The following is a 13,314-nucleotide window of genomic DNA, read 5'->3' as shown; positions in this document are numbered from 1 at the left end:
GGCAGCGGCGCACGCTTACAATTGATTCGACAACTAACAACTTTTTTATTTCCCTGCTTATGAACACGATGTCTCTGAATTGCATCGGCTTCGTTCCCGTCATCGTCGTAGTAGTCTTAGCCGTGCGTCGCGTCGCGTCGCGTCGTCTCCGTCTTCAACTTCGACTTATGTATCCCCAAGACCCAAAAGACTCCAAATGCCTGCTATGTAACCGAGCTGAGTCTCTGATGTTAGGTTCGTTTCAACATTGGCTTTGGTCATGACATTCAGTCTGAGTTAGGTTTTTATCAGCATCGGTCGTTCGTCGGGAAGTTCTTTAATTATCTCAAAGAAAATTATTGTGTTGTGTGTCGAGACGTTTCTCCAACATAAGTGTGACTCTTCGTCTGAGCAACGCAAAGTGCAAAAGATAAAAAATTTTTGGTGCTTCAAAATTATCATCTTAACTTGTCAGTTGAAGCTTGCGTGTCTAGATACTTTGATATTCCGAATTGATCACAGAAATTTCCGGAACAGCTTTATAGAGAAATAATGTGCTGAAAGTGATTAACCCATTTATTGTGAGTTTTGATTAAATCTCTTGCCGGATACTCGTCCATTGGGAATTTTAAAAGTTCGTGTGTACTAATACCCGTACTGCCTGTGTTTATTTCTTCAGTTGATCTTCACCTAGTGATGACCTAAAGTTTGGATTAAAGTTCTTCAAACACACTAATTACAAGAAGTTATAAACTTAGGAGCTCTTTAAAAACATCGAAGATATTAACAGAGTAAGTTAGTAGCTTATTAATTTCAGAATCGATAAAGCAAGTTTGAAGTATACAACTATAGCAGAATTTATATCGGATTGGATTTATTATTTAAACGCAATAATAACGGTTTTGATGTTCAAATGCATGGAATTTGGGTTACTATAAAGAATTTATGCAAATTGTATAATAAAACTTAGAGTACTATTTTCTTGTTAGCCTAAAGAAGATACCTGCCTGCCTAACTATAGTTAGCCATATATTTTTGTTAAAAAAGAGTTTAACCAGTCATTGGGTCAGTGTGCTGCAGCAGCAGCCACAGCTATAGCTACAGCAACAGGTGAATGGGCATCAATGGAAAGAATACAAGTTTTGGATTTATCTTTAATGGGGGAAAGGTATGTTCAGCAGATAGGCACAGTTTAGAAGAGAGAGAAAAAGTCTTGAAGTCTTGTATGTGGTTCTGTGTATATTTTCCATTTAAGGCGTGATTGGTGTCTTTTATTCTTTCTTAACTTCTTGTTTCAAGAAGTAGAATTTTTCTCTTGGGCGCAGTTAATTTTTATTATTTTACAAAAAATTTGATTTAATGCTTACGGTAACCTAGATTTATCCCATAGGTTAAAGACATTTTCTTATTTATTGTCAAAAGGAAAATTTTAATTTATATCCAATTTATAATGAATTATTAGGCGTGATACATGTTTATCTATGAGATTTTTACCGCTTTCAAATTATTAATTTATTGATTTTAAGAACGTATCGTGTCGCTATTTGTTTTAGGCTCAAAACTGATGGAATGTATAAATGATATAGAAAGCTTAGAAAGAGAATTAATAATGTAGGCGGCGGCGACACGATTGGTTGGGAATTACTTAATTGAGTATTTGTTGTTTTTTGAGAATTAAAAAAATAAAAAAAGTTTTATGATGATGCTCTGCAGGTTTTAAAATGAAAGAAATTATTCTTAATATTTATCTCATTTGTAACCAAATCTGTTTTTTCTTGAAGAAAATCTGGTTTTAATGTAGCAAAATAAAAATAAAGAAGAAGAATGGCTCTTAGTTAACTTCCAAAAATGTTCAGTATTCTTTTAATGTTCTAGTTCAAAATTTTGTCAAATTTATAAAATTTTAGCAATATTGAGAGTTTTGGAAGCTGAAAGAACAATAAAGAATTATTACTTACTAAAAAGAGGCATTCATTGGTTTCGTTTAAAAGATGAATACTACAATGGTATAGAATTCAAAATATTACTCCTGTCATCCCTTCTTGCTTCCTCGATAGTGACGTAGATTCCAGCGCAGATATGGTTACTAATTTAATTCTTTGTGGAATGGGAAATTTTATCCCGAATAGGGTAAAATTTATCAAACCTAAAGAGAACTCATGGTTTGATTCGAGCTGTAAAGAGGTAATTGGGATCAGAGATGTGAGTTTCCGGATTTATAAAGCCAACCCCACTGAGATAAACCGGAATAAGGTCAAACAAGCTAGAAAGACTTGTAACGGCCACATTCGACGAACAAAATTTTTGAATGACCAGAAATTGTGGCAAAAAATACAAATTTCTGGTCATTTATAAAAAATGTACGAAACACCACGTCATCCTCGGTTCCAACGCTTGTCCACAATGTCACTCCCTATGTGAGGTCGATCGATTAAGCCAATTTGCAGCAAAGTTTGCTGTTTCGAGACTACCGGAGAGTGTCATGAGTCCTCCTGTTCTATAGGACGAATCTTCTTTCGCACTCGTGCAGTTGCAAGATTACTGAAAGACCTTGACATACACAAATCCGCTGGCCCGAATAGTATTCCCCCTTTTGATTTGAAGAGGTGTTCTTCAACGCTGGAAAAACTACTGCGTTAGTTTTTCCATCTTTCCTACTCTACAAGTTTCTTTCCGAGCGGATGGAAAACAGCATTTGTACAGCATTTGTACAGCCTGTCCCTAAAAAAGTCGAATCATCCTCCCCTTTTAACTATCATCCAATAGCGCTCACGTCCCTTCTTTCTAAGGTCATGGAAATTATTAATTTTCAGCTTGAGAAATATCTTAAAGAACAAAAGCTTCTTAATGACAGACAGTAATGTTTTCATATCAATATGTACACTAGTGATCTTTTTGTTAATCTAACCGAACAGTTCAACAAATCTTTACATCGTTTTGGAGAAAGTAAGATTATTGCGCTTGATATTGATGATTGATAGAGTTTGGCACCAATATCTCTTGTTGCAAATTCGTGTTTTTGGTACTGATGCATCCCTTCTTCGTTGGATTAGAAATTACCTTTCAGACTGTTCAATTCAAGTAGTGTTGGACGGGTTCAAATCTGATATTCACAAAATAAACGCTGGTGTGCTCCAGGGCTCCGTTTTGTCTCCGACGCTCTTCTTTATTTTTATAAATGATCTTTTGTCTGAAATTTCTAACCCACTAAATTATTTCGCGGATGACAGTACCCTCAGCTTTTCATATTCGTTTTTAGAATCTCATCCTTGTCCTTCGGATGTGGAACTTCAACGGCAGCGTATGATAAGCTCATTTAATTCTGATCTCGACAGCATTATACATTGTACAATGGGGAATCAAAAACTGTGTAGAATTTAATGCTTCAAAAATTCAATCCTGTCTCCTGTCGTTAAAGCGTAACCAACCCCCGATGCCGCTTTCCATGTGCGGCACTTGCATCGAGGAAACTAATCAACTTTCAGTACTCGGTATGAATATATAATAAATATATATAAAAAATCAAGATCAGGTTCACAAATACGAGAAACATTTTTTTTAAAGTTTATGAGAAAGGAACTCGAATTTTTGTTTTTAAATTAAAATTAAAAACATGGCAAAAGCACGAAATCGATTTCAATTCACGTCTGTTTGTCTTCTGATGTCACAGTTTAAAAAAACAACCTTTCAGCAACTTTACTTTAATCCACAAAATTTAAGTGAATCCGCAATGAGCAAAGGCCTTAAAATTTAAATTACCAAAATAACACTATTTTAAAGGACAACACAAAACTTGTGTTGCATGATTTCTTACTTTTATCTCATTTTTTAGTCCTACATTAGTTAGTAATAATTGATTTTCGACGCAAATAACTTTTCAAATATTTTGACACATTCGCTTTAAATTAAATTAATATTCTAAAAAATATTGTTGTCAATATTCGGTAACATTTTCAGAAAAATCGAATTGACAGGTTAACAAAAAATAAAAACCTAAAACAAGAATTACTAAAAGTTCCACAAAATTGATTTTCGACTCAAATATCTTTTCAAAAATTCTAGAAATTGGCTTCAAAAGAGAAAAATCGAATTGACCGTTTTTTTTTTTTTTAAATATAAACCTAAACAAAACAATACTAAATGTTGGTAAAAATTTACTTTGTATTCAAATATCATTTCAAAAACTAAAGATATTGGCTTCAAACTAATTTAATCTCACAGAAAATATTATTTTCGACATTTAGTAATTTTTTATAAAAACCCAACAGCCCGTTTTTCACACAAAATACACAAAATTAATATCTTAGAAAAATAGTACGCAAAATTGGTAAAAATTGATCTAATTTGTATTTATTTATAAAAAACTTTAGAAATAAAAACTTTTAAGAAATGCTACTAAAATTGTTAAAAATTGTTTTTCTACCAAAATAATCCTTTACAGAAATAAATTTTGAAATCAAACAATTTCATCATATTCAAAATATTGTTGGTAATTTTAAATTTTTTTAGAATAATTTTACTGATAACTTTTTTAACAAAAGAACAAAAACCTACAAACGTTTAAGCAAGACAAATCGACAAACGGGATGGGAAGTTAACAGTGTGGGTCGCAACCCAGCCTGTTTTTAAATTTGGTTTCGAATTAAACAATGCTTCAAAATTATTTAAAAAATCATGGTTCTATTTTAAAATTTATGAACACTCAAAATTTACTCTAAAAAGTTTTGTTTACAAGGGCGGATCAATCAGGGGAGGATGGCCACACACTTTACATGTTTTTGAGGAACGCTTGAAAATATTATTTAATATTTAAGGCTGAAAAAATTTAAATAACACGATGTGTTTCTTAAGCCTAACATTAACATATTTCAAGGGCTAAAGTGGCAACTTTAATTATTACATTATTTTAGGACACTCTTGTCCAGCAAGATATGGTCTAACTCTAACTGTTAAGTTTATACGACTCACGACAATGAAAGCATTCCAAGATTTCAACAGCTACTAAATATACAATATTTAAGAGCTAAAATACAATACCTTAGAATTTTTTGGAAATTGTTTTAAAACGTAGATTTTTTCCAAAAATAATACATTCTGTTCATGTAAGCATTTTTATAAATGCGAAAAACGTTTCAAAAATATAGAATAAAAAACCCAGAAATTGAGAAAGATTTTAAGAAAAATGTGGAAAATGAAACAGAATCTGATATAAAGGATTGTCTGGCTTTTTTTCGAGTATTCCATCGATAATCCAGATTGAAGCTGGTGCTTAAAGATGAATTCTAAAAAAAATACTGCTTTGCGAGAACCTTTTTAAAATATTTTAAGTGAACAAAACAAAAAAAGGGGGGAAACAAAATGTTTAGTTCTTGAATTTAAGGAAACAGATGCTCTTAAGTACATAATTTCTCTTAAAATTAAATAAGAACAAACTTAGGCAAACAAATAAGTTGGGAAGAAACTTTTGTGTCGCACTCACTCAAGTTTTTGTATTTAATATCGAAAATCAATTTTGAAAGAGTTTCAGGAATTTAAAATCAACCTAATATCAAATTGGCGATCTCTTATTCAATGTTACTTCTTAAGAACCTAAATGTTTGCTCTTTCTCTCAGAAAACATCTTATAAAAATAATTTAAAGCAAACAAATCTTTAGGTAAGCTCTTTACTTATAAAACTTAACTTTTCAAGCCTTATGGCTCATATGGCCCTCCTCCTGGATCACCCATTACTCAAAAGTTGACGATTTTGTGTTGGGCGATTAAAATAGGGCTGGGTATTCGATTTATATTATGTGTCCTCAGTTAAAAGTAGTAACTTCAGCAAAAAAATTTAAAGCAGTAAAATACAAATTTTATTTGAATTTATAAAAAATAAATAAGTGCAAATGAATATAAGGGGATCATATCCACTAACGCAATAAGATAAGTTTTAAATTAAAGGGAATTCCTGCGAAAATTAAAAAAAAATCTCCCAGGGAGGTCATGACCCATACGACCCCCCTCTTCTGAATCCACCATTTATTTTTTAAAGTATGTATGTTTATATTAAGTCAAATGAAGAAGACTATACAAAAATGGTAACCACAGAATTTTTGTTACTAAATTTTTCAAATAAAGTCCATATACAAATTAATCTTTGTTCCCTGCTCTTCTTTCTTATATTCCTTTTTCCAAAAATAATAATAATTATTATTAATTAGACCAGCAGTTCATAAAATTGAAATCTATAAAATAATTTCGTATTTCATGAAGGTTCGCTTTTCAACTTAAATTTAATATTGAGCACGAGTGCAATCAGTTCATAAATCAAATTTCTGCAAAAAGAAATATGAAAATCACTAAGCCTATGGTACATTGAAAGACAATGGTTAATATTTCAAGTGGTATAAATTTGATATCGAAATAGACGACCACATTTTAATTCTTTTTTTTTTAAACTAGCTAGCTTTCCAGATATCTCGAATATGTGTTAGTATGAAAAATGTGGTTACTTCATTCATATTGATACAAAAACGTCATTCTGGTATTATAATCGTTTGTAATTGTTCTTAGTCAAAATCATCGTTGTCAATTTTAAAATATATGTCATAAAACTAGGATTAAATTCTCATAACTTCCATAGCTTTTTGGTATGTGTTTTTTTTCTAGACTAAAGATTTTTAGCAGCTTGTAAGACAATATTTTTTGGAACTCTACATTCAAATAAATGACAGATTGCCAAAAATATAAACCTTACTTCTTTTAATCATAAATAGATAAATAAATAATAAATTGAAATAAGTTCAACTTACACTCTCTTGTGACTCAAAACAGTTTTTAGAATTTGGGTAAAGTTGTCTTGAAAAAAGAATTATCTTATTCCATAAACCCCAAGGTTTCATTCATATAAATCAAAGTCGACTGTACCCTAAAATAAATGTGTTGTACAAGAATTGTCTACGTAAAACGTACGAACATTTATAACCCCTTGATCATAAAAGACCGATTCTTTCTATCATTGTTAAGTACGAGGTGTGTTCAGAAAGTACCCGGAATTTTTAAATTTCGCTGGTGTGGAGAGTCAGGAGCTCAAAATTTGTTTTGTATTGTGTTGGTGTACATGTCCCTAAAGTATAATGCAATTTGCAGCTATATTTACAGTTTACTTTGTCTGTGGTAGTTGCTAAGGTTCGACGTGTTTTTATGAGCTCGCCGATTTTTGCTTGTTTAAACAATGTATGACCAAAAAAACAATCTCATGAACATCGCTCAGGAGTTTTTGTGTTGAAAGGGTCATAACTGGTGGTGAAACATGGGTGTACGGCTATGATATCGAAAGCAAAGCACAATCGTCCACCTGGAAGCATATAAAATCACTAACGAAAAAAGCACGTCAAGTTCGATCAAATGTAAAGGTTTTACTTTCTGTTTTCTTCGATAATAATGGCATAGTGCATCAAAAATTCTTACCACAAGGTCGTACGGTTAATAAGGAGTATTACCTTGAAGTTATGCGACGTTTGCGAGAAGCAATCCTATAAAAAAGCTCAGATTTTTGGAAAAAATTCATGACTTTTGCACCACAATAACGCACCTGCTCACTCGTCGTTGCTTGTTCGTATTTTGTTGACCAAAAACAATACTGTAGTCATGCCCTAACCTCCATATTCACTAGATATGGCTCAGTGTGATTTTTTTCTGTCTCCAAAGTTGAAGCGAACCATGAAAGGACGGCGTTTTTCCTCGATTGAAGAAATAAAGGCCTAATTGCTGAGAATGCTCATCAAAAAGTGAATATCAAGACTGCTTCGAAGATTGGAGAAAACGCTGGCATAAGTGTATTATATATTTGGGGGACTACTTCGAAGGGGACCACATATTTTTTTGAAAAAAAACGAAAATTCCGGGTACTTTTTCAACACACCTCGTATTATACTCCAAATTGGGACGCCTTAACCTAACCTGGTTTTAATTTTTTAGACTTAAAATAGTCGATACATAAGCTAAAGTTGTAAAATTCTCTTAACCTTAAATTCAAATGTCTGTCAATCCTTACAAACAGTTTTTTTTTTAAACTTTTCAACTTTTAAAATAAAACAAATCATAATGATTTTGATACCATTCATGACTATGCTCAATCATATTCACGTAACTTAAGCTCCACAATGATTCTACCACATGTCCTTTATTTAATAAAATTTTCCCTTTAGATGACTCCCAAAACAAATCACCTGATCAACGACTTTATGTTTTCTTAGATTTTTAAGTTCTCGTGGCTTATTTTGCTTTCTTGAAAACAGAATTTTAGAGCTTATGAGGAGAACGATCAAAACTCGCAATGAAATATTCAAATTGAAAACAAATTACTTAATTTTTTACATTTTGAATGAAACTAATTTAATTCAAAATTACGGAAAGTTTAATTCTTGCAAATAAGTTTACCTTAAAATTTGGCATTATTGTTTGCACGCCTTAATTACTAAGTTGAATGAGTTACCTTTTCCACATTAAGAAAAAGTTGACCTGATTTTACAAGTGTAATAGTAAACAAATCTTAAGTTTTTACCATCTTCTTTTTCTTGAGTCATAATTTTTGATTTGATTCCAGAGTAAGGTGCGTAGGAATTCTCTTCGTTAAGACTCCAGAGCTTCTTGCACCCCGTTGTTATTGAAATTAAAACAGATGTTTCATCTTGTGTAATATAATCTAATTTCTGATAATTATCTTATTTTGACGATTCTAGGTCATCTTCATCTGCTTAACAAGACACAATTTATTCATCTCTCAAGAAACTCAAATATCCATCAAAAATTAATTCTTTCTCACTAGAAATGATATAAATTTGATAAAATCGTTAAAATTTAAAAATCAAAAAAGATACATAATTCCCATCATTAAAAAACAAACTAAAACAGAAGTTTGTACATTTTTTCATCACGCAAAGTACCATGTTCCCTGCTATTAAAATATCCCACTAGATACATCCTATATGTAGGCAACTAAATTGCTAATAAGGAATTCTCGAGTTCTCGAGCTTATAAAAGACAAGTCAAAAGAGTTCTAATGATCCATTCTGTTGGATCATCACAACAAACGACCAAAAACGAACCACTGATTAGAATATTCCGTGCTTACTTAGACTTAGACTTCTTCTAGGGAGACAGATAGATAGATAGACAAGATAAAGACTATACTGAATAACAGGTCTTTGTGTTTTGTGTGCTGCGCATGTGCAACACCCTATAATGACATTTTATGAGTTCACTTCTGTGAAATTGTAGACATAAGAAGGTTTCCTCCTCCTGTATACTGACTTCAAATGAGGGGAATTTATGAATCACTAATTACCCGAAACAGTCTTACAAAAGTTCTTAGTCTTCTTCTTCTTCATCAACTCTACTATTTATTCTAGCATTCAATTTCGAAATCATTGACTTGACAGTTTGTTTGCGTTAAAACAAAAATGTATGTTGTTACAAATGGTTCTTTGGAAATGCAGCAATTTGCTTTCAAGGAATTCCAAAGTGCACCTGTATCAACCAAAAACCCTACAGACTTATCCCTCTCAAGTACACAAGAAGTTCACCTGAACAATTTAATGTCGCATTTAACTAGGGTTCAACAAACTATCAGAGTGTTTATTGTTGTCCCCTTTTTCACCTTTTTTCAGTTTATTTTCATCGTTAACCTTCGCCGACGTTAAGTATGCGCGCATAGTTTTCGGGTGTAATAAAACTTCAAAAGGTTGCTATTTACTGACGACTTACCAAAGACATTCATTTTAATAGGTGCAAGAACCTTTTCTTATAATCATTAAGTCAAAAGTGTATTTTTTTTTGTAAGAATGAAACGGTTTGTCTGGCAAAGGTACACTGGTATTTTTGTTTTTTTGTTAGTTGTTTGTTTTGGTTTTTGAAATAATGGAACGGAAATGATTCTTGTAGAATGTAATTGGAAGATGAATGTTAGAATGTTAGAATGTTATTTGTTCTATATTTAAGGTTCCCATTCCAACAGGAACACAAATACTTACTTTTTGAAGCATTTTAATATTAATAAGTGTAGCTTCTAGAATATAGACCACGTTTGTTTACTTTTTTCCTTTAAGGAATAAAGTAAGTAAATATTGATCAACATTGAAAATGCAAGCAACTTGTAAGTTATCGTTACAACAATTTGATGGAAGTTTCTGAACTGACCTATAGGAAACATGAAATAAGATTACAATCATTAAAAAGTAACGAAAAACTTTAATAAAATAGATAAATTAAACATGAGTGTGACAAAGTTATAATAACTGTTCATGGATCGATATATGGAGGGTTTCAGAGCGATCTACCGAAAGAATTTTAACATCCTTCATCGCAGTGGGTTACCAACAACATTGGTCAATCCTTAATTCTTAAGTATTTAGAATCAATTCCAAATCAGACAAACTACACCATCCCCAACTGCAATTCGACAGAAGCTTCCAGATTTCTTTAACTTTCAGATCTTTCTGAGAGGATAGGGCATTTCTGGAAGGCGAATTAATCCACTTTTACACAGATGGATCAAAAACATATCAAGGGGTTTGTGGAGGTGTTTGTCTAATTCTCAAGTCTCATTCCGACTTGCCAATCATATTGTAGCGTTTTTCAGGAGGATAAAAGCATTTCTTTTCTGGCTAAAAGAAATCGTGATATCAACATCTTATATCCGTATTTCATCAAATAATCAGGCCGGTATCAAATCTCTGGACTCTGTCTTTAGAAACTCTATTACTGTCCATACTTGTCGATCATCTCTAATGAATATAGTACAACAATTTAACATTCACCTTTGCTTGGTGCACCAAAAATGTTACAGTACAACACAGCCTACCACGTTTGGCTAATGATTTCATACCAATCGCTCCATGGAAACTATTGCTAATACTATACGATAATCTGTGTCATAACCAGGAACTGTTTAATAGAAAAGCCCGCCATGTGGCGTTTTCTTAAATGACTTTTGGAGGAGTTGTTTGAATGAGGAAGAGGAAGAAACAGTTCTTCACCTCATTTGAACATGCCCTTGCCCAGCTCTAAAACTGGTTACCTTTACAATTTATATTCTTTTTTCGCTACAGTTGTTAACAAAAACTCAGTCCTATTGTCAAAATCCCGAAAATTGGTCTTAAAACTGTGAAGCGTGAAGAGGAGAAATTCTCGTGAATCTAAATTACAAAAATAGCTATTAAGCAGCTCACACATTTGAAGTTGTCATCAAGCATATTGTTATAATTGACGTACCCCACAAGCGAAATATACGCAATTTAGCTGATCAGAATTGACCACCGAGATCTTGTGATATAACAACATTCGACTTTATTTCTGGACCCACGTGAAAAATAAGAGATATTTAAACTATTCGAAATGGAATTTAAGGCCTTAAAGATAAAATTCGAGCACAAACAGAAAACAGTAGAACATTTTGTTTATCCGTATGGAGCAGCGCGAATTCTCCATGCTCATCCTGCCAAAAGTAGACATGGCTCTATACAACTCGTCCCTAGCTTTAGACGTTCACATACTACGGCAGAGAAGATTTTGTAGGCGATGTTAAGTAGACTGATTCCTCTATAGTTGGTGCAGTTTAGAAGGTCTACTTTTTTCAGAAGCGGGCAAATAATTTCACTCATCGGGCATATTTTTTTCCGACCATATCTTACAAATAAGTTTGTGCATGCTCCTTACCATCTTATCTCCACCTGCTCAAAAGATCTCGGTATTCAAGCCATCCACTCCAGCGGCTTTATTAAACTTCATAGCTTAGCTGTGGCAATTATACTTCGTCTAAGTCGGGAGGATGGGATTGTTGGCTTTCGTCGTCTATGTTGAGCGGAATTCGGTTCGCTATCGCCGTTGTACAGTCTACAGAAGTTGTCCTTCTATGCATTGACTGCGCTTCCACTGTGATGTTTCCAAATTCGTCTTTGCAGTCTTCGGTTCGCCCCGCAGCAAAATCTATGAGCCTGAATCCGTTGTCGGAAGCGTTATCGTGCAGGTTCTTTTTCCCGATTATTCCACCAAAGATGTATTGCGTTCCTAACTTGTCATTAAAATCGCCCAGGACAATTTTAATATCGTTGCTAGGACACTGCTCATATGTTTTGTCTTAGAGTTTGAAGAATAAAATGATCACCAACATTCTCTTAAAATTTCTTCCCAACTTTGCCTGATGGCAGTATCGCTCTACAGCCCGTATAGTTCATCGTTGTATCTTCTCCTACACTCCCTTTCTATACAGACGTTACCAAAACAGACCCGAAGAATTTTTCTCTCGAAGCATTCTAAGACGCTTTCATCTTTCTTTGACAGTGTTCAGGCCTAAGAACCATAAATGAAAACACGGATGATAAGCGTCTTCTAGATGGTGATTTTAGATGCTCGAGAGAGGACCTTACTACTCAATTACCTTCTAAGTCTAAAGAAGTAGCGAATTGCAAGAGTTAGTCTTCGTTTGATTTCAGCGCTGTTGTAGTTGTCTTGAGTTATAGCTGTGCCTAGTTAAATACAGTCCTTAGCCACCTCCAAGTAATAGCTTTCCATAAGTCCTTTTCTGATGACAGTATATACTTGGTCTTGCCCTCATTGATCACTAAATCCATCTTCTCCGTTTCCGTGCCAATGCTCAAAAACGATCAACTGACATCACGTTTTGATCTTCCAATTATGCCAATATCATCTGCGTATCCAAATAATTCAATGAACTTTTGGAGGATTGTGTCTCTAGTGTTTACGGTTATGTTTTGCATAATTCTTTCCAGAACGATATTAAAGAAGTCGCATGACAATGAATCACCTCGTTTAAATCTTTTTTTTATATCAAAACCAGGTGAGGTTTTTTTCGGCATTAAGAGTAAAGTTGAATGTTATCTTAACAAAAAACAGACTTTATGGATCAGTTCAAAGTCTGTTTTTTATATCCCATTATTATAAACTGTTTAATAATATCACAAAAACTGAAACTCATACAAATTCCCACTACTGCCACTTAAAAGAAAACAAAATACAAGCTTTACCTATCTCCAAAATAAACTGCTAAAAAATTAATTGACCAATTGCAGGTTTCATTATAGTTGGTACTATTACCACCGATTTTATTAAGTAATGAGTCCAATCATTCAAACTAGTTTATTTCATTAACTGAAAATTGATAATACCAATAAAGAAAAAGAATACAGCTTTTTATCTAGTAAAAAAGTAATACGCCAATTTTGCAGAAATTACTGTGCAATTTAATCAAATAATGGCAAAGTTCACAGTTCAAGAGTTAGAAGAATAAAGAGTTTCATTTTGAAATTTAGTATTTATTCCAAATGTGTCACACA

Source organism: Eupeodes corollae, chromosome 1, assembly GCF_945859685.1.
Source record: "Eupeodes corollae chromosome 1, idEupCoro1.1, whole genome shotgun sequence".
Taxonomy (NCBI): Eukaryota; Metazoa; Arthropoda; class Insecta; order Diptera; family Syrphidae; genus Eupeodes; species Eupeodes corollae.
Note: the sequence above shows the minus strand (reverse complement) of the source record.